Below are 26,272 nucleotides of genomic sequence, written 5' to 3' on the forward strand. Positions count from 1 at the left end.
GACACGCCTCCCTGCGAGCGGATCCCTGAGAGAGCAAGACTACACCTTCTACTGGCAGGGTAGGGATCCTGAAGAACCAAGACAGCATGGAGTGGGCTTCGCCATCAGAAACTCTTTGCTCAGCATGATAGAGCCACCCTCAAATGGCTCGGAACGCATATTGTCCATCCGATTGCTCACCGCCTCTGGTCCAGTACACCTACTCAGCATCTATGCTCCAACACTCTGCTCCCCACCTGAAGCTAAAGACTAGTTCTACAAGGAACTCCATAATATCATTAGTAGCATCCCCAATACCGAACATCTGTCCCTGCTGGGGTCTTTATTGCCAGGGGAGGGGCCGACCATGACTCGTGGCCCTCCTGCCTTGGGCGCTATGGCATTGGGAGGATGAATGAGAATGGACAGAGACTGCTTGAGTTGTGTACCTATCATAACCTCTGCATCACCAACTCATTCTTTCACACGAAACCCTGTCACCAGGTTTCTTGGAGGCACCCAAGATCACGTCGTTGGTACCAGCTGGACCTCATCGTCACAAGGTGAGCCTCTTTAAACAGCGTTCAAATCACACGCAGCTTCCAGAGTGCGGACTGCGACACCGACCACTCCCTGGTGTGCAGCAAGGTTAGACTTAAACCAAAGAAGCTGCATCACTCCAAGCAGAAGGGCCGCCCGCGCATCAACACGAGCAGAATTTCTTATCCACAGCTGTTACATAAGTTTCTAAATTCACTTGAAAAAGCCCTTCAAAACACTCCTACAGGGGATGCAGAGACCAAGTGGGCCCACATCAGAGACGCCATCTATGACTCAGCAATGACCCCCACCTATGGCAAACGTGTGAAGCAGAATGCAGACTGGTTTCAGTCTCACTTTGAAGGGCTGGAACCTGTCATAGCTGCTAAGCGCATCACACTGCTGAACTACAAGAAAGCCCCCAGCGAGTTAACATCACAAGCACTTAAAGCAGCCAGAAGCACTGCACAAAGAACAGCCAGGCACTGCGCAAATGACTACTGGCAACACCTATGCAGTCATATTCAGCTGACCTCCGACACTCGAAACATCAGAGGAATGTATGATGGCATTAAGAGAGCTTTTGGGCCAACCATCAAGAAGATCACCCTCCTCAAATCTAAATCAGGGGACACAATCACTGACCAACGCAAGCAAATGGACCGCTGGGTGGAGCACTACCTAGAACTGCACTCCAGGGAAAATGTTGTCACTGAGACCGCCCTCAATGCAGCGCACGCTCTGCCAGTCATGGATGAGCTGGACGTACAGCCAACAATATCGGAACTCAGTGATGCCATTGATTCTCTAGCCAGCGGAAAAGCCCCTGGGAAGGACGGCATTACCCCTGAAATAATCAAGAGTGCCAAGCCTGCTATACTTTCAGCACTCTACAAACTGTTTTGACTGTGCTGGGACGAGGGAGCAGTACCACAGGACATGCGCGATGCCAATATCATCACCCTCTATAAGAACAAGGGTGACCGCGGTGACTGCAACAACTACAATGGAATCTCCCTGCTCAGCATAGTGGGGAAAGTCTTTGCTGAAGTCGCTTTAAACAGGCTCCAGAAGCTGGCTGAGCGCGTCTACCCTGAGGCACAGTGTGGCTTTCGAGCAGAGTGATCCAACATTGACATGCTGTTCTCCCTTTGCCAGCTACAGGAGAAATGCTGTAAACAACAGATGCCCCTCTACGTTGCTTTCATTGGTCTCACCAAAGCCTTTGACCTCGTCAGCAGACGTGGTCTCTTCAGACTACTAGAAAAGATCGGATGTCCACCAAAGCTACTAAGTATCATCACCTCATTCCATGACAATATGAAAGGCACAATTCAGTATAGCAGCGCCTCATCAGACCCCTTTCATATCCTGAGTGGCGTGAAACAGGGCTACACTTCTCACACCTACACTGTTTGGGATCTTCTTCTCCCGACTGCTCTCAACCTTGCCCATCTAAGAGCGAAGACCTAAGTACGGAAAGTCCTCATCAGGGAACTTCTCTTTGCTGACGATGCTGCATTAACATCACACACTGAAGAGTGTCTGCAGAGACTCATCGACAGGATTGTGGCTGCCTGCAATGAATTTAGCCTAACCAGCAGCCTCAAGAAAACGAACATCACGGGACAGGACATCAGAAATGCTCCATCCATCAATACCAGCGCCCATGATCTGGAAGTGGTTCAAGAGTTCACCTACCTAGGCTCAACTATCACCAGTAACCTGTCTCTCGATGCAGAAATCAACAAGCGCATGGGAAAGGCTTCCACTGCTATGTCCAGACTGGCCAAGAGAGTGTGGGAAAATGGGGCACTGACACGGAACACAAAAGTCCGAGTGTATCAAGCCTGTGTCCTCAGTACCTTGCTCTACGGCAGCGAGGCCTGGACAACGTATGTCAGCCAAGAGCGACGTCTCAATTCATTCCATCTTTGCTGCCTCCGGAGAATCCTCGGCATTAGGTGGCAGGACCGTATCTCCAACACAGAAGTCCTCGAGGCGGCCAACATCCCCAGCATATACATCCTACTGAGCCAGCAGCGCTTGAGAAGGCTAGGTCATGTGAGCCGCATGGAAGATGGCAGGATCCCCAAGGACACATTGTACAGCGAGCTCGTCACTGGTATCAGACCCACCAGCTGTCCATGTCTCCGCTTTAAAGACGTCTGCAAATGCGACATGAAGTCCTGTGACATCGATCACAAGTCGTGGGAGTCAGTTGCCAGTGATCGCCAGAGCTGGCGGGCAGCCATAAAGACAGGGCTAAAATGTGGCGATTCGAAGAGACTTGGCAGTTGGCAGGAAAAAAGACAGAAGCGCAAGGAGAGAGCCAACTGTGTAACAGCCCCAACAAAAACTTTTATCTGCAGCACCTGTGGAAGAGTCTGTCACTCTAGAATGGGCCTTTATAGCCATTCCAGGCGCTGCTTCACAAACCACTGACCACCTCCAGGCGCTTACCCATTGTCTCTCAAGACAAGGAGGCCAAAGAAGCACAAGGGTAAGGTTGTCTTATTATGCAGCTTTTGCTTATACCTTCATCAGCAGAAAGGAGCATAGTGTGAACTGTCCTATTATCACCATTGCATGTGATTGAAGAGTAATCGATTTCATTTATTTTTATGGTATGCATCTCAATATGATAGCCAAGAGCAGAACAAACCAAAGCGTCATCATAAAGTAGGCTAACAGAAATGTTCAATTATTGCAGGCAAATAAGTTTCTGAAGATGGAAAGCCGCTAATGATTGATTAAAGTCAAGATTGATATCAATGTTTAAATTTATCACCGGCTCCAGTTGGATCACCTCCCAACTGCAGGTTCCAGTTCCAACCATCCCTGCACTTAAGTCCTACAACAGTGACTTCACCTCTAAAGGACTTCATTGGCTGTAATGCACTTTGGGAACGAACTGAGGTTGTGAAGATGCTATAGAAATGCAAGTTCCTTTTTTTCCTGTGGAGTGATTATGCTTGATGTTAACAGTTAACTGTCATCAGCAAAGCAGTGAAATTCCAGCCATTTCCCACATAGTCTCTGTGGCCATTTAGTACTTGACAAATAGCAGTCCAGTCGAGGATCCAGCTGCTGAGGCATTTTATCAATACTGACTACCCATTTCATTGGGCCCTATTGTGTTCTTAACTACAGATCACTCTACAAGTGTACCATTGTCCCTACCCAATCGCGCATTTCATTCAACTTTTTAATTCTCCTTCGGGGAGAATGAACTCTACCCCGGCCTCTGATTATCAGGTGAAAAAAATCCCCACCGTCTAGGTGTCGATTTATATATACACGTTCAGGGGCGGAGAATGTCAACATTCGGGATTTGTGGCGCTTTGGGTACCTGGGACCCTGAATATGTCCAATCTCCTGCATCGGCGCAGCGCCTGTGGCATTTCCGAAATGCTGGTTTAGGGGCGAAGCGACAATGTGGGGGGCCCCGGACCCTGAATATTGCCTCGCTATGCGAAGAGCGCCGCGCTTTCAACGGTCGCTTCATGCATGTTCAGTGGTGATGGTGGCGGGAGGGGCAGAGCCCCGGACTCTGAATACCCATGTTCTCTAGTATTGCCGCAGCGCGGGCAGCATTCGCCGATGCCTGTTCGGGGGCGGCGATTCCCGCCACAGCGTTTCCTGCCCTGGTGCATGGCGGTCGCACGGAGGAATTGTTGGAAAAAAAGGTTAGTAAAAATTTTTCCCAGTCTGCGTTGCAGCAGCTGCCGGCCCGTAGAGGAGTCGCACTGAGAGGCGGGGGGGGAGGTGCGGCCAAGCAGCTCGGCCACAGGCGGCATGGGGCGGCTCTTCCCTTCCTCTCGCCTCCTAATCCAAACAGCGGGCTGCTCCCGGCCTACCGCAGGCTTTTAGTCTGCCGGTCCCGCCCCGTGCTCCTGCGCTAATGGATGAAACCTTCCTAAATGCCCCCCACCCCATCCCCCAACCAGCAAGTAAAGTGCGTCACTGGGGCTGGAGGCATGGGCCAGGGAATATATTAACCACAATATGCTGGAACTGCGCTGAGCCATAGGGGGGGCGGGTTAAGGGGCTGAAATATAACTAGAGAGTGCTGGCAATGCACAGCAGCTGTGCAGAGCTGGGGGCAGCGTTAATATTTGGAGGGTGCAGCCTGCACCTGATTTAAGGGGAGGGGCGAGGGGGTGGTCTCCAAACTTTAACCGTTTCCTTGCTTCAGATGTTGATGTGTCTGCCTGTGTACTTTTCGGTGTTCTTCTCTTTTATCCCTCCAGCATCTGATACCTGTGGAAACGAGCCTTTGAATAGAAGTTATTATGTATCATCAAAAATATATCACCTTTTTCAGCCTAAGTGATTTGATGGTTGTGAGATTTGGGTTCCGACCTCTTTAACATTCAAAATGCACACTTGTTCATGAATCATCTGTTGACGTGGGTGTTTAAAGCCAGTAAAATAAGTTGTTGTTTTCATGGTGCTGATCCACTGTATGAATCTGGAATGGGATATTGCAAAATGTGCTTATTTTGTTCCATCAGACATTTATATTTTTTCAATTTTTCCTCTTCTTTAATCTTTTAGTATTTTACTCAGATTTAGTTAATAAAAGTTTCTTGGCCTGTTGTAAGAGGCTAGCATTTGAAAAGAGGTGTCCTTGGGGGAAAAAAAGTCAAGTGAAAGTACCTGTGTCAATATTGTCAAGTTTTATTTGCAATAAAGTTGCAATGCCTAAACATTTCTGCAATAGATCTTTATTGATCTGAACTTCATAAGTAAATTTTTATACAAGCATTTACAATCAAATTTTGTTCTGTGGTTCTGACAGCACAGTTTAACGTGTTCTGTTGCTGCTAGTTATCCAGTGATCTAACATTTGGGAATTATTAAAGAATATTATTTCTAATTAAATAATATAGGTTACAAATATTTTAAAATGAAACATTTTGTTTTAACAGTAAATAGTAAACAGTAAATGTCATATTTCTGAACCAAATTGATTGTCAGTCCCAATGAATGAGACTTGGCAAGGTAGTTGTTACTATCGCCCGGCTACCCGATCCGAACCCGACCGGGCCTGACAACATGTGTCGGGTTTGGGTCACACTTGCGGGTCCGGCATTCAGGCTCGGGTTAGGTCGGATGCAGTCTATCATCACCTCAGGTAAGTGGCTGCCATGTTAATGTACTTGTTGGACTTGGAAAGGTGGTTTTGTTACAGTTATTTTAAGCTTTAGCAGATATGCAACAAAGTGAAAAACGGAAGGTCGGTTAACTGATGGTCGGGTCAGGTCGGATGCAGGGAAAAATGGAAGGACCCTAGCCGGGTCGAGGTCGGATGTGGTTCTGTCGGGCTTGGGTTGAGTTTCATTTGCAGATCCGAGCCGGCCTTTAGTTGTTACGCCTGAGCTTTGTTTCTCCAATTGATAGAAACTCGGGATATAGGTAAAAATTGTAAGTACACAAACTGCAAGTACAAATAACTGCTGCAAAAGCTTTAAATATCAAAAAAGCAACTTGAGACCAATTATATCAGAATCTGTTGACTGGGGGAAGGGAAGGATTCAATCCGATTTCAAAACACTATCAGATTAGGATCTTATGGGTTTTTTCCAAATTTGGGAAATATACAAAACTACTTACATTTATATTTACATTAGAAAAAGTACAATTTGTGCGTATTCTAGCTTGTCAGAACAAACCATGGGATTTATCAGTTTTTTTAATACTAAATATTTTCTCTGGTTCACCAAAGACCAATATGTACAGATTAGCACAGACCGGTTGCATTATTCTCATTACAGTACTCAAAATAAACTATTGCTGTTTCGCACTTTTTTAATATATGCTGTACTTCGTTTTCCTTTTTGAGTAACATTGAGAGGAAAATAAAAAGATGCAGATCTTTCTGATTTGATCTTGAAAGTCTGCATTGTGACCAACAGCTACTTGCATTTATGTATTTCCTTTAATGTAAAGAAATGTCCTGGAGCATTTTATAAATAGGTGTGACGGGAAGATAAGGAGGTGTGACTGAAAGCTTGGATGAGATTTTAGAGTATAGTAAATAAAGCTGATGAGCTGAGGGCACAGACAGACACATGGCAAAGCAATGTCATTGCTATAATGGAAACTTGGCTTAAAGAGGGGCAAGGATGGCAGCTCAACATCCCTGGAAATAGAGTTTTCAGGTGGGATGGAGAGGGGGATTAAAAAAAGGAGGGGGGTGGCATTATTAGTTAAGGTATCAATAACAGCTTTGAGGAGGGATGATATGCTAAATTAATCATAAAATGAGGCCATATGGGTGGAGCTCAGAAATAAAAAAGAGGCAGCCACACTGCTAGGAGTGTACTATAAACCCCCAAATAGTGAGAGGGAGATAGAAGAAAAAATATGTAGGCAAATTTCTGAGTGCAAAAACTATAGGGTAATAATAGTTGGAGATTTCAACTACCCTCAACTGGGATACAAACCGTGTGAAGGGCACAGTGGGCACAACATTCTTGAACTGCATTCAAGAGAACTTTTTTAGCCAGCACATAAGCCCAACAAGAGGGGGCACAATTCTAGATTTAGTCTTCGGTAATGAAGCTGGGCAAGTGGATGAAGTAACAGTGGGTGACCATTTTGGAGCTGGTGACCATAACAGTTAGTTTTAGCATAATCGGGGAAAAGGACAAAGATAAAACAGGAGTAAAAGTTCTAAATTGGGGGAAGGCAAATTTTACAAAAATGAGAGGTGACCTGGCGAAAGTGGACTGGATACAGCTACTTGAAGGAAAATCGGTGGCAAACCAGTGGGAGGCATTCAAAAGTGTGATACTACAGGCACAGTGTAGGCATATCCCCACAAAGATAAAGCGTAGTACTGCCAAATCTAGAGCTCCCTGGTTATCTGTAAGCGTACAGAGCAAGTTAAAGCAGAAAAAGAAAGCTTATGACGGTCACAAAAAACTTAATGCTTTAGAAAGCCTAGAGGAGTATAGAAAGTGTAGGGATGAAGTAAAAAAGAAAATCAGAAAAGCCAAGAGAGGATATGAAAAATTATTGGCAGGTAAAATCAAGGAAAACCTGAAGATGTTTTATCAGTAAATTAAGAGCAAGAGGATAACGAAGGAAAGGGTAGGGCCTATCAGAGATGTACAAGGGAACTTATGCGTGGATGCAGAAGATGTGGGCAGGGTTCTTAATGAGTTTTTGTCTCTGTCTTCACAGAGGAGAAGGTTGATGCAGACATTGTAGTTAAAGAGGACTGTGAAATATTAGATACGATAAGCATAATGAGAGAGGAAGTACTAGAGGGTCTGACATCCTTGAAAGTGGATAAATCACCAGGGCTGGATGGATTGTGTCCCAGGTTGTTAAAGGAAGCCAGGGAGGAAATGGCGGATGCGCTGAGGATCATCTACAAATCCTCACTGGATACAGACAAGGTACCAGAAGATTGGAGGTCTACAAACATTGTTTAAAAACAGTGCGAGGTATAGGCCACAAAATTATAGGCTGATCAGTCTGACCTCGGTGGTGGGTAAATTATTAGAATCTTATCTGAGTGACAGGATAAACTGCCACTTAGGCACAGGGATAGTCAGCTTGGATTTGTTAAGGGAAGGTCATGCCTTACTAACTTGATTGAGTTTTTTGAGGAAGTAACAAGGAGGATTGATGAGGGTAGTGCAGTGGATGTGGTCTACATGGATTTTCGTAATGCATTTGACATGGTCCCACATGGCAGATTAGACAGTAAAATGAAAGCCCATGGAATACAGGGAAATGTGGCAGGTTGGATCCAAAATCAGCTCAGTGATAGAAAACAAAGAGTAGTAATCGAAGGATGTTTCTGCAAGTGGAATGCGGTTTCCAGTGGCGTTCCACAGGGCTGTGTTGGGACCCTTGCTGTTTCCAGTATATGTTCATGATTTGGACTAAAATGTGGGACACATGATTGGGAAATTTGCTGATGACACAAAAATTGACTGTGTAGTCGATAGTGAAGAGGATAGCTGTAGACTCCAGAATAACATTAGAACATTACAGCGCAGTACAGGCCCTTCGGCCCTCGATGTTGCGCCGACCATCTGACCTACACTATTCCAATTAGATATCAATGGTTTGGTGGAGTGGTGGAAAAGTAGCAAATGGAATTCAATCCAGAAAAGTGTGAGGTAATGTATTTGGGGAGGGTGAGGGAATACACAATAAATGGGAGGATATTGAGAGGGGTAGAAGAAGTGAGAGGCCTTGGAGTGCATGTCCACAGGTCCCTGAAGGTGGCAGGACAGGTAGATAGATTGGTGAAGAAGGCATATGGAATGCTTTCCTTTATTGGCTGAGGTATAGAATACAAAAGTAGGGATGTAATGATGGAACTGTATGAAATGCTGATTAGGCCGCAGCTGGAGATTTGCGTACAGTTCTGGTCACCGCATTGCAGGAAGGACATAATTGCTCTGGAGAGAGTACAGAGAAGATTTACAAGAATTTTGCCAGGGCTTGAAAGTTGCAGCTATGAAGAAAGATTGGATAGGCTAGGGTTGTTTTCCTTAGAACAGAGGAGGCTGAGGGGTGTGTTAATTGAGGTATACAAAGTTATGAGGGGCCTAGATAGAGTAGACAGAAAGAACCTGTCTCCTTTAGCGGAGAGGTCAATTACCAGGGGACATAGAATTAAGGTGATTGATAGAAGGATTAGAGGGGATTTGAGGAAAAACTTTTTCACCCAGAGGGTGGTGAGTGTTTGGAATTCAGTGCCAGGAAGGGTGGTGGAGGCAGAAACCCTCAATTCTTTTAAAAAGTATCTAGACATGCAGCTGAAGTGCTGTAACTTGCAAGGCTATGGACCAAGTGCTGGAAGATGGGATTAGATTGGGCGGCTAGTTTCTTTGGCTAATGGGCTGAATGGCCTCCTTCCGTGCCGTCATTTCTCTATGGTTTTATAGAGTGGAAAGACAGATATATTAATCTTAACCTTGTATGATCTGTGATAACCCCTTCCACATCCACTGTTTCTAGTAATAAGAAATAGAAATGAAACATTCAATGCAAAGAAAAGGTACATTATGTTAATAGTGCTTTACAAGTGGGGATTGAAATTGGAGAGCAGCTATGGGAGGTGAATGAAGGTGTGGCTGCAGAGGTAGGTTATGATGAAACTTCTAGAATTGGGGAGAGATATAGAAGAGTTTAGGAAGAAGATGTCAGAATGCAGGGGCATGGTGAGGTACTGCATAATAGACCAAAGTCATGAGGGAAGAGAGTTTAAGATAGTGAGTCAAACTGGAGGAGATTGCAGAAGCATGGTGTAGCAAGGCCATAGAGGGAGGTAGGTGTAAATGATTTTGTAATCGGTAGACTGGGACTGAGAATCAGTGGAGGTTGATGAGGACGTGGTAATAGCTGAGTAGATGTTAGTATAGGATGGTGGGGGAGGGCAATGGATTTTTGTGTGTGTTGGAGTTGGAATAGGGTGGAGTTTGATTGACCAAATAGGAGCGTAGAGAAATAAAAGTTGCTGGTTGTGAGGATATGCATAATGGTTTCAGTGGCACCAGAGCTGAAAATAGGCAAGTTGGAACAAGGCTTGGACTTGATGGGCCAAACGAACTCCTCATGTGCTGTAATGACTGTATGAGCCAGTCTTGGCACTGGACAGCATGTGGGCTTTGAAGCTCATCACAGGGCTAAACAAGGCACCAAGGTTGTGCATTGAATGAGGAGCTGGTCTGGAGTTGGAAGCTAAAATGTGGTGTAAGATGTCAATCAACTGCTAAAATATCATGAACAAAAATAAATGCCTAGAAAATTTTAATAAATGTGCCATCAATGAGTAAACTCTGAGGCTGTGTGTATTGCTGTTAAGTAGATAACATCAATACTAGAATAGCTGGTAATTTCTTCGCGGTAGTGAATGGCTGCTGCTGATTGTCTTTGGGATATCTCATGCAAGGTTACACTAAAATCTGCGAAACCAACAGTGGAGCAGTCAGTACAGAACCATATGTTAATATCACAAAGCCATGGAAGCACATGTTTGAAATGCAACTTTTCCACATGACAGAGTTTTGATCTTGAATGGCCTGTCGAGTGGAGACAAGAAACTGGCTTCAGAGGAAAAGCATGAGAAAGTAGTGGGGGTGCACCTTTAAGTGGCTATTTACAGAATTACATTGTCACATGCTTGGGAGCTGGCTGTTTGCCGTATCAAGTAGGGAAGGATGGAGAACAAAATAGTGGGAGGTAGTAAGTAAATGGTGGAAGAGAGAAGAAAGACACTTGTCACTGTCCAAGTGAGTAAATAGGAAGGTTTCAAACTAAAGTATGCAATGGATGGGTTGGGTAGACAGTACTTAATACTTTATCATAGAGTTTTCCGTCAGACAAAGTCACGCTATCCATATAAGCAAAGATCAGAGGGAAATTGAAAATTCAGCATTTTTGCTTGATCTATTCATCTAACATTCTTGTCATTTTTCTCTACATATAATTTTAGACTATAAATTCTTCATGGAAAAGTAGACTCTGCCAGATTCACTTTCTGCACCAAACTGCGTGCACCAAAATGGCCCTGCACTAAGTGTTGTAACAGACTAATCCTTTCCCAGAAAATTTAGTTTTTATTGTTAAAACATTGTGATTTTCTTCAGTCGGTGCACATGATTGCTAAAATAAATCTGTTGCTGCCATTTAAAAAAACAAAGTCCTGTATTTTCCTTCAGGAAAGCAAAGGCTGGTAAAAAGCTGGGACCTTGCAAAAAATTGTTGGAATCGTTTACCATGCCAAGTGTACAGTAAACCAGCTTATAAGCATTTCACTTGGATACAGCATCAAAGAAGAATCTTTAACACTATAGCAGAGAAGTCAAGAGGCTTGCAAATCATGAATCAGTCCCAGGCTTTAATATCCAAGCCAGTGGTAAGTGCTGAGCTGTTACAAAGCAATAACACACAACTGTAGGTTTGCATACGAACTACAAAATATGCTTTTAACTATACAAAAAAGACATATACAGGTTCGATGTCCAAAATCCAGCACCTTCGGAACTGAAATCGTGCCAGATTCTGGATTTTCCTGAATTTTGGACAATAAAATCAGTTGCTTACTCTAGGCCAAATTCAAAGAATGAGATACCTGTACATGAAATAAAGTATGAAAAAGAATAAATAATGTATTGATGAATGAATTGATGCAAAAGGAAGTATCCTTGACCCAAGGAATTTCAATGGTTCAGGATTTTTATTCAGTATCTTGCAGCTGTATAGAAAAGCACCATATGCAGGTGGTTTGAAAATTTTATTACGGACAGGTGATAAGTGGTGGGCTGGCTTCCAATTTTCACCTGCCAGCTGATCACAGATAGTGTTTTGTTAAAAATGGTGCGTTTGGCCCTAAAACACTCAGGGACTAATAAACAGACAAACGACAGGTTTTGTCATAGATTGAAAAAAGAAAGGTAACTTTTTAAACAGTTCCTGAAATGGTCGCAACCTCACCCACAAATGCATTCTCACACACATGCATACACAAGAATACATAGAGAGAAAAGGGTAGGATGCAATTAAAGTCCAAATTACTGTACCAGAGTCTGTTGTGAAAAAAATCTTGAGTTTCTTTTGAGAAGAAAATTTATAACAGTGTTGCAGGCCTAAATGTTCCTTGTCTTAGAGTTGCTGAAGTGTTGTAGTCTTCTGTGGTTAAAACTCAGCCCAAGGTTGGTGGTGTGAATCCTGGCTTACCTTCAGAGATGGAGAATCTCAAAGTCACCTTGCAGTTTCTCTGCTGCAGTGGTTGTTCAAGTTTTTATTCAGCAGGGTTCTTCTGCTTAGCTGGACCGTATCTCGCAGTCTCTGGCTGGAATGGTTTTCTGTGGTCTTTGTTTGATTTCCCCTTTCTCTCTAGAGGGCTGCCTTTTAAGGTTAAAAACTCATCACATTTGAGTCTCTGTAAGGTGTCAAAGGGCCCTCTCCCCTGGTGTGACCATACAGTGGTCCAGAATATGGAAAGTATTGATATCTGTTGGTGTTTGAATGAGAACCATTCTGTTACAATGGTGCTACTTCACATCTTGATTTGGGCTGTTTTTTTAAAAATTCATTCATGGGATGTGGGCGTTGCTGGCCAGGCCAGCATTTATTGCCCATCCCTAATTGCCCTTGAGAACTGCCCTGTGGAGTCAGTCTGTCTACAGAACCTTTGTTAGACCCATTCTTGTAGGTAGGAGTCATTAATATGAAATGGGCTTGTATCCAGTTTAATGTATTTTCCCCTAAGCTAATTCAGTTGTAGTTACTGAGTTGTAGACAGGCTTGTTTATTGACAGTACAGGAGGGGGGGGTCACCTGACCTATCCTCCATCTAGTCTGTAGCCTATATGTGTCCATTTTCTTGTAGCTCAGTTTCAAACAGTTGACTTCATAATTTCTCCAGTTCATTTTATTTTTCATTACTGTCCCTTCCATGAGTGTGACAATTTAAATAACACTCTTAACGGTAAGTTCAGCGATCGCAAAAGTGACCACAGGTTCACTGATGAACTGGCTTGACCAACTAGTTGTTCTTCAGTCTCCCCTCTAGAGGGCCCTGTTCTACAAAGTAGAGTTTGAGGGATAGGGCTCTGCTGGGATGTCTGGGGTTGATAATAGCCAGCAATAGGATTTTCCAGCGTGGAAATTGCATTCAAAGTTGAAGTCAAGTCAATAGCACTCTGCTGGGATGCCTTGTTAAAGAGGTCGGTTCATTTCATTTGCTTCATGAACTTGGGCTTCTCTTTGATTATTTGTTTCTTGACTCTTGTAAATCTGCATTATCTCATGCTCCATTATGAAGCTACATTTCTCTAGAGCATTAATAAATCTTCACATATATTTCTACATTTGTCTGTGGACACTTTCTCTACTTGATCACCAATGTCATCATGGTCATCTTCACTGTTTTTATCTTTCTCCTCTGGACATAAAACCATTTCCACAATTTCACCATCTGTGAGTGTGTGAACAATGGGAGCATCATTGTCTTATGTTCATAACCTCTTTGATATCTTGTTCATCCAGTGATTGCACAGCTTGAGAAAACAACCCTTTCACATTCTCTAACAGTTCCAGAATCATTTTCTTCTCATTAGACATATGAAATCTTTCAGAATCAGCATCAGCATCAAACAGTGTTGCCAGCCACACGTTTAACATAATAAAACGTCTCAAGGCACTTCACAGGATCATTTTAAAACAAAATATGGCTATATTAGGTCAGATGACCAAAAGCTTGTTCAAAGTGATGGGTTTTAAGGAGTGTCTTAAAGGAGGAAAGCCACTTAGAGGGGCGGAGAGGTGTGGGGAGGGAATTCTGGAGCTTAGGACCTAGGCAACTGAAGGCGCAGCCACCAATGGTGGAGCGATTAAAATTGGGGATGCTTGAGAGGCCGGAATTAGATGAGTGCGGATATCTCTGGTAGTTATGAAGCTGGAGGAGATTAGAGGTAGGGAGGGGTGACACCATGAAAGGATTTGAAAACAAGGGTGAGAATTTTAAAAATAAGATGTTGCTTGACTGGAAGTCAATGTAGGTCAGTGAGCACAAGAGTGATAACTGTACGGGACTTCATGTGAGTTAAGGCACAAGCAGCAGAATTTTGGATGACCAAGATTACAGAAGGTAAAATGTGGGAGACCAGCCAGGAGTGCATTGGAATAGGCAAGTTGAGAGGTGACAAAGGCCGGAATGAGGGTTTCAGCAGTAGATGAGCTGAGACAGGCGATGTTAACGAGGTGGAAATAGACGATCTTAGTGATGGCATTAATATGTGGTCAGAAGTTCATCTCGCGGTCAAATATGACCCCTAAGTTGTATACAGTTGGTTTAGTTTCAGACTGATGCCAGGGAGAGGGATGGTGTCGGCAGCTAGGGAATGAAGTTCGAAGTGGGGACTGAAAAGAATGGCTTCTGTGTTCCCAATATTTAATTGAAGGAAATTTCTGCTCATCCAGTACTGGATGTCGGATAAGCAGTCTAATAATTTAGCAACAGTGGAGGAGTTGAGAGAGTTGGTGGTGAGTTGGATGATGTCGCTGAGGGGCAGCATGCAGATGAGAAATAGGAGGGGGCCAAGGATAGATCCTTGGGGGGGCACCAGAGGTAATGGTATAGGAACAGGAAGGGAAGCCATTTAAGTGGTTAGCTATGATTAGATAGATAAGAATGGAACCAGGTGAGAGCAGTCCCACCCAGCTGGACAACAGAGAAGAGGTATAGGTGGAGGATGGTGTGGTCAACCATTTCAGAGGCTGTAGGCAGGTCGGGAAAGACCTTTGTCATAGTCACGTAGGTTGTCATTTGTGATTTTGATAGCTGTTTCGTTACTGTGGCAAAGGAGGAAACCTGATTGGAGAGATTCATACATGGAGTTCTGGGAATGATGGGCACAGATTTGGGAAGTGACAACACGTTCAAGGACTTTGGAGAGAAAAGGGAGGTTTTAGATGGTGCGATAGTTTGCTTGGATGGTGGGGTCAAAGGTTTTTTTTTGAGGAGAAGGGTGTTGATGGCAGATTTAAAGGAGAACAGGGCAAGCCTGAAGAGAGAGAACCATTAACAATATTGGTTAATGTGAGGACGAGGAGTGGAGGTTGGGTGGTCAGTGGTTTATTAGGAATCGGGTCGAGGGAGCTGGAGGTGAGTCTCACGGAGAAGATGAGCTTGGAGTGGGCATGAGGGGAGGTAGGAGAAAAACTAGAGAAAGATGTGAGTTCGGGCTAGGGCGGGGGAGCTTTAGAGGAAGTTTGACCCAGTGGCTAGTGGAAAGGAGGAATGTGACAGAAGTAGCCCAGCAGATAGACTTGTCACTGAGATCTAGACCATTAGCTCCTTGCAGTTATTGTTTGAGGTGTGGGTGGAGAAGACGGAGAGATGGGTTTAAGAAGATGAAGAAAAGTGAACTTTTATGTAATTTTTATAGTCACTAAAGCCATTACATTATGAAACATAGGCCTTTCAGCTTCTTGAGGCTGATATTTAATTCGATCATGGCTGATTTGTTCCTCAACTCTGTTTACCATGGACGGTAGCATAGTGGCAATGTTACTGGACTAATGTTCTAGAGATGAGTTCAAATCCCACCAGGGCAATTGGGGGAATTTAAATTCAATTAATTAATAAATCTGGAATAAAATGCTAGTTTCATTAATAATAAAACTACCAGATTGTTATAAAAACCCATCTGGTTCATTAATGGCCTTCGGGGCGGAAATCTACCCTCCTAGCCTGCTCTGGCCTACATGTGACTCCAGACACACAGCAATGTGATTGACTCCCAACTGCCCTCTGAAATGGCCTAGCAAACCCACTCAGTTGTATCAAACCACTACAGAAAAGTCAAAGAAGAATAAAAGCTACGTATAGTCCAGCATCGACCTAAACACTGTAAATGACAAAGGCACATGCTGCCCAGTTGCCTCTGCAAAGTCCTCCCCACTAACATCTGGGGACTTGTGCCAAAATTGGGGGAGCTGTCCCACAGACTAGTCCAGCTGGCCTTGCCAGCGATGCTCACAAACCAAGAACAATTTTTTAAAAATTTACCTGCTGTTGATCCATATCCCTTGATGGCTTTACCTAGCAAAAAATCTGTTGATCTTTGTCTTGGAAATTTGAAGTGGCCTAGCATCCATAGTATTTTTGGAGACACAATTCCACATTGCTACTGCCCTTAGTGTGAAAAACTGCTTTCTGATTTTACTCCTTGCTCTAATTTTAAGATTGTGCCACCTTGTTCTGGGTTCCCCATTGAGAAAATTGCTTCTCTGTATCTATGCAAATGGCATGTTGACCTTTCTTGCAAGGGGATTGAAGTACAGGAATAAAGAAGTCTGGCTACAATCGTACAGGGCTTTGGTGAGACCACATCTAGAATACTGTGTGTAGTTTTGGTCTCCATATCTTAGGAAGGATATACTTGCATTGGAGGCGGTCCAGCGAAGGTTCACTAGATTGGTCCCTGGGGCGAGGGGGTTGTCCTGTGATGAGAGGCTGAGTAAATTGGACCTATATTCTTAGGCATTTAGAAGAATGAGAGGCGAACTTATTGAAACAAAGAAGATTCTGAAACGGCTTGATAGGGTAGACGCTGAGAGATTGTTTCCACTGGTCAGGGAATCTGAAACACGGGGACACAGTCTCAGGATAAGGGGTCGGTCATTTAGGACTGAGATGAGGAGAATTACTACACTCAAAGGTTTGTGAATCTATGGAATTCTCTACCCCAGAGTGTAGTGGATGCCTCATCATTGAATACATTTAAGGCTGGGATGGATAGATTTTTGGTCTTACGGAATCAAGGGATATGGGAAAGTGGATTTGAAGCCCAAGATCAGCCATGATCGTGTTGAATGATGGAGCAGGCTCGACAGGGCATATGGTTTACTCTTGCTCCTATTTCTTGTGTTCTTGTGTATAGAATCGATTTTATCATTTAAACATCTCCGTCAGATCACCCCATCAACTTTCTAAACTCAAGGAAATATAACCCAAGTTTATGCAATCTGACCTCGTATTTAACCCTTTAGACCCTGATATCAGTTTGGTAAGTGCGCTGTACCGCCTCTAATACCAATATATCCTTCCTGAGGTGCTGTGGCCACTAAATGCAATACTTCACATCGAGTCTGGCCAGTGCTCTGTACAGCTAAGCAAAGGTTTCTCCTCTTTTATATTCCAACCCTCTTGAGATAAAGGCCAATAACTTATTTGCCATTTGTTTACTTTTTGTAATGGTGCGCTGACAATGATTTGAAAGAAATACATTTTTGTGATCAGGTGAGGAGGGGTCGAAGGGCTCCCCTCTTGTCCCTCTCCTTGTTTGACTGTAACATGGTTTATTTCTTTTTTAAAGTAAATGTGCTTGCCAGTTCAGTGAGTGTTTAACTATTTACGTGCTATGATCATAAAAGAACCAATTGGACAGGTTTTCTTAAGTTTAACAAAGAAAGAGATTAGCTTTACTGTACTTAAACTGATCTAAGTAAAATAATAAATTACGCTGCAACTTTCACACACAGACAAATAGGTTACAGAGTGGGGAAGGATGGATTGGTTGGATTAGAGTCCGGAGCAATACAGAGGGTACACAGTCTGTGGAGGGTGGTGGCTTGGTTATCTTCCAGCTGAACTCAGTGGTCCTGATGCTTCCGGCTAGTAGATGTGGCCAGCATGTTCGGTGATCCTCCTGGAAATGACGATGTGGATGAGCTCCTTCATGGGGTCTCTGTCTGTCGCAGTGATAGACTTAGGTGGTTATGACCAGCAGGCAGGTATGAAACTTGCCAGGTGAACAGAGGAGAGAGAGGGACCCAACCTGGGTCTCTTCTGATCAGTGTCCAGTTGCTTGTCTGCTACAGAGAGAAAAATGCCCAGTTTTAAAACACATAGATATGGGCCTGTCACATGATGGCTCAGTGTGTATTTCCTCTTGCAGCTTAATTAGCTCGTCTAGGAATTCCCATCTCTCAATCACGGTCCCATTGTTCAAGTGATTACTTTTGAGTGGTTCGTCTCCACCAGTTTAATGTCCCAAGATTGCCTTTAAATGTCTTGTTAATGGGGACTGACCAGGTGATTAACTCCAATCTTCTCAAGTCATTGTTCTGAAGGGGACTGGCCAGACAATTCAACTCCCTCTCGATGCATTGGAATGTAGGGGATTTTGATGCAAATTTTGGTGGCCATTGTAGCTGCTAGCAGTCACCTTTTTAAAAATTTAATTCAGGTTTCCAGCAGATGGAATAAAAAAATCATCATTCGGCATAGCTTGTGTTCTTGCCAAGATGTAGAACTCTGGTTTGCCATTGTTGAGGTTTCCCGTTCAAGTTTGTATCATGTTACCATTGTTGGTTTTTACCCTTAGCAGCCACTGTAGTGGTTGCTGAGTTTTGCTTCTGGGTGCTTGCCACCAACAGGACTTTTAACAAGCAACTAAAATGTGTAGTCTTAACAGGTGGAACAGCTTTACCGAAAAGGAATACCATGTGTTTTACTTAGGTATTGCGTTCCTTACCATAAAGTATGTGGAGAATAAATGGTAAATATGTTACAAGGCTATAACATTCAGAAGAGTTTGGATCACAAGCAAGAATCAAAATTTAAGCAATTTAATAATAATCTCAACCTTGACAGTGTTGTTCCAGTTATCTGTATTTTCTATGCTGTCAATTTTGTAGCTTTCCTTTCTCTGAAAGATTTTCCATTGAAATATAATGTTGTACTGCTATTGTGTATTGTACTTTGCAAGCATGATTGTAATTTGCTAAGTTGTTAACACACTGTTCTGGCACATTGTAGGAAAAGCAAGTTTTCTATTTGAATATGACTAATGGAGGATGAGGAGAATAAAAATATTTCTGTTTAATATTTTTCATTCATTTTTCTTTTTCCACACTTTGTACCCCACACTATGTGCTTCTAGACTTTTGGCAATGTCATTTTGAATCTGGCTGTCTCCACTCACTCTTCATTCCAAGTATTTAATTCAAAATACATTTTTAATAATTTTGTTACCATCATAATGCCAATTGCCATTTATAGCTCAGGGTCAGGTTGACCGAGTACAGTAATGTTCCAATATTAACAGGTTCAGTGACAAGGCAACTAATTGCTCATTTTCATTTGTGCTGCAACTGATTGATTAAATATTTAATGTCAGTTAATGGCAGACCCTGGATGTTCTGGTCCTGTAGCTTTCCACTCCTTTCAAGACAGGAAAGCAAAACAGTTGTATTCTCAAATGAGATAGCTGTACAAGGATGGTTCGGCAATGACTTTGATGGAGTTAATGTTGCCTTTAATTTATTTCTGGGCGGTTTCCCTCTACGGGTCCAACAAAAATAACCTCTAAGACTCTCATAACTTCGAACAGCGGCCACCAATCATTTATCTTCATAGTTGTATGGGTGTACATCATGGAGCCTCAGGGGTCACTTGTAAAGTTTAGGTCCATGTTTGCATTCATTTACATATATACCAAATTGCTGATTCTAATAGGTCATTGGATTCTGTTTTAGGATCTATCCGTTAAAAATTGCCCTTTAGAACCTCCAGGTCCACACAATTCAAACAGGGTCAGCTAGTAAATAAAACATGTAAGTTCAAGTGGGGCTTCAAGGGTCAGATTAGCTGGGCTGGAGGCATATGGTTCTGGTTCCACAGGTAGGGCACCTCTTACAAGTTCAGGGTTGATGCGAAGTGGTTTTGAACTTCTGTAAGTTAAATGAGGTGTCGTGGCCCAAACTTACTCTAGAGTGAAGCAGAGTGAGATACCTTCCTCCAGGACATCCCTCTTCACTTTGTTCTGGTCAAGTTTAGTCCTGATACTGGAATCCGATTGCTTTTACGCTACAACTGCAGCATCAATGCAGAGTGAAGCTGCTCTGCACCAATACTACCATTATAAATGCAGTATGAATGCATCCTTAAGAGTAGTCAGTTCCAAAATCATATTGCTTTTCCATGTCAACTCTAGCAATCAATATCATGTGGAAGGCAGGTGGTCCAATCTTCACACAATGTTCTAAAGGTCAACTCAGTGCTGATCTATATAAATTTGAGTAACTTTTTTCATCTTGACTTGAGATGCATCTTAGTATCTGATTAGTTTTGTTAACAGCTTCATGTTGATGGAAAATTCGTAACAATCATATCTAGAGCTCTTCTAATGGATGAGCCTTCATCATGTGCACACAATTTGTATTGCTTTACATTTATTTATGTCAAAATCCATTAGTTTGCAGTTGTAGTCAGTTCTCCTAGGCACAGAAGTGGAACTGCTACATTATGCAAATATTCTAATTCTGTGTGTTCCAAGGCAGTTACTGTACCATTTTGATGCAGAATATTTTGTTGAGTTCAGTGCCATTCTGGTTACAAAAGTCTAGTATGAACGCAACTACATTTGGAAAAAAAACAAATCATGGCACATTTCCCTGTAATAGTTCCTGGCCTGAAAGACCCCAAATATAACTGAATGAAAGAGAGAAAATGTTCAGTCGAAAAATGAAGGATGTAAGGGATGAATGGGAAAAATACTGATATGTATGAAAAGGGACAACAGAATGGGAATGGAAGAAACTGAAACAGGAGAGAAGGAACAAAGATGATTTGGTGGACGTGGAGAGGTAAAAACAATTGAGAAAAGAGAGGAAGAGACAAATATTCAGTAATTAGGATTCAGTAACTGTTTTCTTGGATGTGTTGGGTCTTATGCTGGAATCAGGAAATGCACATAAGCAATGGAAATAGAGTTGATAGAAAAATGTTGCATGAAAACAAACTGTTAAAATAATAGCCACAAGTGTTCACAAATCTAAATATTTGCACATTTTAATTTATATATTTTCTTCATACCTACTTCCTACTTTTTTGCATAGATATAATCATTTCCCTACTGGGACATTATACCATCAACAATAAAAAAACCCTCTAGTAATAATACAGATCTGTTTTACACTTAATTAGTATACTGCTGACTGAAGAATTGCTCCTGATCATTGTAATTCTAGTCCAAAGCAAAAAGGTCCAGTGTTTCAGATAATTTCAGATGATCCACTGTTTCAGATGGTTGAGAGCAAAATGAGGAAGATAATGGACCAGAATTTTCTGCTGCAGGACATCTAACCACGTCTGCTGTGAGTTAGACTTGCCCTGAACGTTTAGGTTTTTCAAAAAACATTGTGTGTCGAGTTGCTGCAAGTGCGAGCTGATAATAGGGGAAACAGGGCATTTGGGGCTTGAGTGAGAAGGCAAGCAATTGTGTATCATCATAAGCAATCAGAGCGAAGGCTTCTGAAATTAACAGTGCAAGGACTGAGAAGGAAATGTAAATTAGGGAGGGTGAATTCAATATCAAATCAGAAAGAAATAAAGAGAGGGCAGGATAGATTGGATTGAGAGAAAAAGTTTAAACTTTTACATTTTTAAAATCTCCAATAATTACTGCATGAAGGAATGAGACTCCATGCTTGTAATAGTTAATTTTCAGTGTTTGAGAAGTTGATTGGTAGTAATTAACATTTATCCAGTTAAAACAGTGGAAAAGGAAAATACTGCTGATGCTGGAATTCTGAAATCAAAACAGAAAATATTCTGTACTATTTTGGGCTGGACAGTATAAGGGCTGGATTTTGTGGTCCCGCCACTGCTCTCAGTGGCGGGCATGGAAAATGGCGGCTGCCCCACATGGGACCCGCGCCGTTACAATTCTGCAGCGGGTGGCCACTTTACATTTTCATGGTAGCTGCCCCCCACCCCAATCACATGACGGGGGTGGCATTGGCAATGGCGTTCATGGCATCACGGATGCAGAAGCAGGTGCTAGCGCCATTTTTAAAAGGCTGCCAGCTCTGCAGATAGTTCAACGAAGGGCAGAGCTGACCCCCTTTCTACCCCCATTCCCTGTACAGAAAGTGCAGAATTGACCCCTTCACCCCCTTCCCTGTACAGAAAGTGCAGAGTTGGGTTCTGTGGTGGCCGCTGCTGCTCCGATTTTCCGTTTTTCCCCCCCCCCACCACGGAACCCGACGTCGGGCTGGGAACAAAATCCAACCCTAAGAATGATGTTGAGGCAATAGAAAAGATGCAGATTCACTCTGATGCTGCTGATATGAGAAAATACAAAGAAATACTTGAACAATTGGGTCTATTTTCATTATAACAGGGGATATTAAAGGTGCTTTGACAGGGGTGTTATAGATATGAAGGGATAAGGCAGGGTAAGTAGAAACAGGCGGTTTCCAGTGATTGAGGGATCTGGAATGAGGGCACATAAATATGAAGTTAAATGTTTAGAGTCAGGACAGAGAGCAGGAGAAATTTCATTACACAGAGGATTGTGAGGCTCGAATGCACTACCGGAGATGGTGATTGAACCCGAGGCCTTGTCAACATTTTATAATAGGTTAGATAAGTGATTAAAGAGATACGGGAACAGAGCAGGCATATGGAATTAATAAACAATACGGACTGTCCGAACAGTCTGTTACTCAGCAGTTTTTTTTGTGAGACATGTTGAACTGTAATGGAACTTTCTAGTGAGTTCCACACAGTTTGTTCTGGTGTGAATGAATTGCTTGGATGTGTCTATGGAGCAGCCCTTCAACTGCTGAACATTTTCCAGTGATTGATTGTGTTTCAAAACTGTTGATGTGGAATACGGAGTTGTCATTTTATATTCTAAAATACAAAAGTTGCAAAGGGGCGAAGAATCAAAGCCATAGAATAAAACACTAATTTCTGATCTTTTGGCTACAAGCACTTACTGTTGTGCCTATTTTCATTACAAAGTGTTAAAAGACTATTTTATTTGGGTTGTAGAGAACCATTCATTATTTTTGATATAATATTGTAATCAAATGATGCCAGTTCAAGACAATTTATATGCTGCATATAACATTTTCTAAATAAGAGCCAAAAAATTGCCAAACATTTAACAAAAGGTATGTAATTGAAATTGTTGATTGTATATAAATTGTGCAAAATGTAATCAACGTCTCATTCATAACGGTATACTGTGTTCAGAATGATCACTGGTTAATTTGTATTCAGGTAGATGGAAGTTGTTTTGCATTGTTTGCAATTTTAAGTGAGAACAATCATTGCATTGGCAAAAAGATGAATCTTCCAGGTTTAAAAAATTATTTCATAAGAATTGCTGAAATTTAAAAACATTAAAACACATTCAGTTGCTAAATAGAGCTCTCTGTGTGAGAATGGAGTGCTTTGTTAAACAAATTGAATGCTACACAGATAGTGTCATGAGATCTTCTACATCTAACAGAGAGCAGAAGGGGCCTGGGTTTAATTTTCAACTGAAAGATAGCACCTCCATCAATACAGCACACCTTCAGTACTGCATTAAAGTGTCTGCCTAGATTTTGTGCTCAAGTTCCTGGAGTGGGACTTGAACCGATGAGCTTATTGCTCAGAGGAAAGAATGCTATCACTGAACCAAGGAGGGCATCTGAGCCAAGTTTGAAAACTAATATGGACTAGCTAGACCAAACCCCCTTCCATCTTAACTTGTTCATGTTAGCTGCAGGTCTGGTAAGTAGATGATCAGCTCTTCCACACGCCACTTCCATCCCTCACCCACAACGTGTTAGTTTCCAACTTTGGGTTTGATTTACAAATGCAAAGTACTGTGGATGCTAGAAATCTGCAATAAAAACAGAAAATGCTGGAAGTTCTGACGAAAGGTCACAGACCTGAAACACTAGCTTTGCTTCTCTCTCCACAGATGCTGCTAAACCTGCTGAATATTTCCAGCATTTTCTGTTTTTATCTCAGATTTCCAGCATTTGTGGAATTTGCTTTTGTATTGTTTCAGCTCTGCTTTTCACACAACCCCTATCCAATACCTTTGTTGTTGCATTTTTTACATTATCGAGGCAGAAATTAACAGACCAATTGTTTTTTGTTTTTATATGCAATAGAAAAAGTTTGATAATTTTCTCATTTGACTATCCAAAATATGGAAGCTTAAATATATTATTTCAATGATTGAGTTTAACAGGAGCGTGGCAGCCAGTGTTTCAGCACAGAAGTCTGTTACAGCTGAGATGCTTTGTGTAAATACCATTGTAGCATTGGAGCACAGCTACCAAAAATTAGCAGTAGGGAAAAATATGTTTTTCAACCACTGGTTCACTGTAGCATTACTGTATTTTCAAATAAATTTACTGGGTGCATTGTCATTGTAAACAATATTGTTCCATAGTCATTCTGATCTTTACAACACCCATTCAGTTGAAAGGGTTTAAACTTTGTAATTTTTTCAGTAAAGCTTCTTTCTGAATGTTCAGATACAATGCTATTGGAAAATTGTTGCTGAATTTTACTATTGTACAGCAATTCATCCACTTTTGCTTATAGTAAGGATTGGTGTTCTCCCAAATGGACAAAAGGTATTTAAAGCCACCTATTGATTCTCTGGCCTCTGAACTTCTGAAATATTCTATTTGAATATTCAATGTTTCTTTTTAAATAAAACCCTATTTCTAGGAGGCCAACATCTTATTTCAAAATTCATTCAAAACCATGCAATGTGCATTGATCAGTATTCAACAGTATTGCTTTTTAACAATGTTCAGTGTGACAAACATGTTTGTGTGACTCCCAACAGAATACCATGCTGTAGGCACAGAAGTAATTTGAAAAATCTCATTTGTCCTTGGGAACAGGAATAGGTATTAGGAAGCACTTTATCCCAATAAAATTCTGCCACTTCCCAGTTACAACTGAAGTTGCATCAATTGCACAGAACAATTTAATAACAGATTGAATGGTCACCATCTCAAGTCACAGGCAAGCCGGTCTTTACTGCAGTACTGTTGATTACATTTGTGGTGCAAGCTTCAGGTAGTTAATTTAGTTTGTTTAACATTATTCGCTTAATTTTCCAAGCTATTTTTAAAAGTATCTTTTATACAGAGGTTGATTAGAATGTGGAACTCTGTTGCAAGCTGTTGAAGCAGAGACCATAGATTCTTTTAACAGGGAATTAGGGGTAGTTGCTGGAAAAGAGTAAATGTTAAAGGGTATGGGCTGTGAGCATGGGAGTGGGATTAGATAAGATGACTCGTGTGGAGAAAAAAATACCAGCGCAGACCTGATGGATGAAATAACCTGTTCCTCTGCTATAACATTTTATATGCGTCTATAAGAAAATGAGCATTCAAAGTCAGTGGGTGGAACATTAAGCCTAATGTTGCCCCTATTTGGTGCGTAGGCAGATGATTGTTTTTTGAGTACCGGTGGCTTATAGAATTTGAAAGGCATTTATTATATGCCTATGACTTCATATTTTCAAAATTATTGGAAATAATTAATTGAGAAGAAAATCCCTTTTGTGGTATTCCTGAATACTGTGGTTTGGTTTACAAAAACAAATGAGTAATCAGAAATCTCATTGTTTTCCACCAGTGATGTTCTGTGGCTTGTTGGTAGGGAATATGAAGATGCAATCTAATATTGGAATCTCTGGGAATTTCTCTTTCTGTTGTTTACTGCTTATTTATGCTCAGTGGTTTCCTGGTCGATTCAGCCGTGATCTATAAATCACCATCTGACGGATGCCTTAGTGTGAGTGTCAGCTGAGGCAGTGATTCAAACTCTTGTCTTCTCCCTGCTTCAGAACCGGATTGTCTGAAAATACATTTTATACATACCTTTTAAATTACACGAATACAATAATAAAGTATTGTTCTGTAACAAATAATGAGATGTTATGGAAGTTTATTCTGGAAGTTGGTGCTGCATACAGTTTTGTTCTGGAGCCAACTAACTTTGTTAATTTATTTGGATTTAAATTTAGTTTTTATTTCTTTGCGCATAGCTTGCACCTATATGAAAGTTAAAATGTTATGGGGGAAGGGAATCCCTCCAATTCATTTTATTGAAATTTGCAGATAGGAAAAATGATTGGAAATGGGTTTTTGGGGGAAGTGACCAGCTTGTTCAGAAAGTTTGATTTCTATCACTTATCCACATTGGGCTGTCAATTTTAACATGCCTGTAAAATATGAGTGATTATCCATATCGTTCAGTTTTATTCATGTATTCATATTTAAATAGGCACATTTTAATATACTGAAGTTAAAACATCTCTCAAAATGTAAAGCTGTATTTTTGGTGCAATATTTGAGCTGTAATGTCTGTCACTGCAGATGAGGAAAACTTGGCCTATGTAAGTCAGAAATAAGTTTTGAAAACTATTCCTGTCGCAACATGTACGTGCTTCAC

General features: G+C 41.9%; 1 protein-coding gene across 1 annotated transcript in view; it reads left to right on the forward strand.

The window, feature by feature from the left end:
• The first annotated feature begins 4,106 nt into the window (after nucleotides 1-4,106).
• The window catches only part of LOC137383823 (zinc finger protein 76-like), an 87,338-nt gene continuing 65,172 nt past the window's right edge, over nucleotides 4,107-26,272 (forward strand). The window contains exon 1 of the mRNA XM_068057093.1: nucleotides 4,107-4,208. The gene's annotated coding sequence lies outside the window, so the exon portion shown is untranslated. The remainder of the gene's footprint in view (nucleotides 4,209-26,272) is intronic.

The sequence above is a fragment of the Heterodontus francisci genome, chromosome 25 (assembly GCF_036365525.1).
Source record: "Heterodontus francisci isolate sHetFra1 chromosome 25, sHetFra1.hap1, whole genome shotgun sequence".
NCBI classification, from domain to species: domain Eukaryota; kingdom Metazoa; phylum Chordata; class Chondrichthyes; order Heterodontiformes; family Heterodontidae; genus Heterodontus; species Heterodontus francisci.